General features: G+C 60.5%; 1 protein-coding gene across 2 annotated transcripts in view; it reads right to left on the bottom strand.

The window, feature by feature from the left end:
- Meiob (meiosis specific with OB-fold) overlaps positions 1–738 on the bottom strand; it is a 156465-nt gene extending 155727 nt beyond the window's left edge. The window contains exon 1 of one of the 2 annotated variants that reach the window (XM_031350914.1): positions 626–738. The gene's annotated coding sequence lies outside the window, so the exon portion shown is untranslated. The remainder of the gene's footprint in view (positions 1–625) is intronic. The other variant, XM_031350915.1, reaches the window with a different exon arrangement.
- Between the last annotated feature and the right edge of the window lie 7 nt (positions 739–745).

The following is a 745-nucleotide window of genomic DNA, read 5'->3' as shown; positions in this document are numbered from 1 at the left end:
GAATCACAAGTTCAAGGCCAACCTGGGCTACATTGGGACAGCCTGTCTCAAAAATCAAACAAACAAACAACTAAAAAGGCCTGTGTGTCTCTGGAATTGTGTTTGTTTCTTGTTTTTCGAAACAAGGATTCTCTGGCTGCCCTGGAACTCGTGCTGGTCTGGAACTGAGATCCGCTGCCTCTGCCTCCTCCGTGCTGGGGTTAAAGGCGCGCGCCACCACTGCCCGGCTCTGGGATTCCTTCTTGTGCTGGGGTACCTGACAGGGTGAGCACGGGGAGGGAAAGCCACTCCACGTGAGGCAGCTGACTGGATGGAACCTGACCTCGAGGGACGTGCTGACCCAAAACACTAACAACCTGGGAAATGGACCGGCTGGGCGGGAGCTGACATGAGGGAACAGGCAGGGTGGAGCTTGGTAGAAGCCGCCAGGCAGGGAAGAGGAGACGCGAATGACTGAGTCCTGACTGGAAGGGGCCTGACAGACCGAGGGCAGCGCGCTCTGCCGAGAACCTTCGTGACGTCGGCGTGCGACCCGCGCGAGTTTCCTCTAAGCTCAGGCACCAGCTCTCAGAACGAGAGCAAGAACCCGCGCCGCCGGACGGATGCTCAGCAAGTCGCAGCTCACCGGATACTTCCGGGCCAGCTCGGTGGTCCACGGGCTCCCACCTGACGCCGGTCACGCTCCAGGCCCTCCCACGGCCGCGTGGACGATCCGCCCAGAGTCCACGACCGTTAGCACGAGCCC

Source organism: Mastomys coucha, unplaced genomic scaffold, assembly GCF_008632895.1.
Source record: "Mastomys coucha isolate ucsf_1 unplaced genomic scaffold, UCSF_Mcou_1 pScaffold5, whole genome shotgun sequence".
NCBI classification, from domain to species: domain Eukaryota; kingdom Metazoa; phylum Chordata; class Mammalia; order Rodentia; family Muridae; genus Mastomys; species Mastomys coucha.
This window is presented reverse-complemented; position numbering and strand designations above follow the sequence as displayed.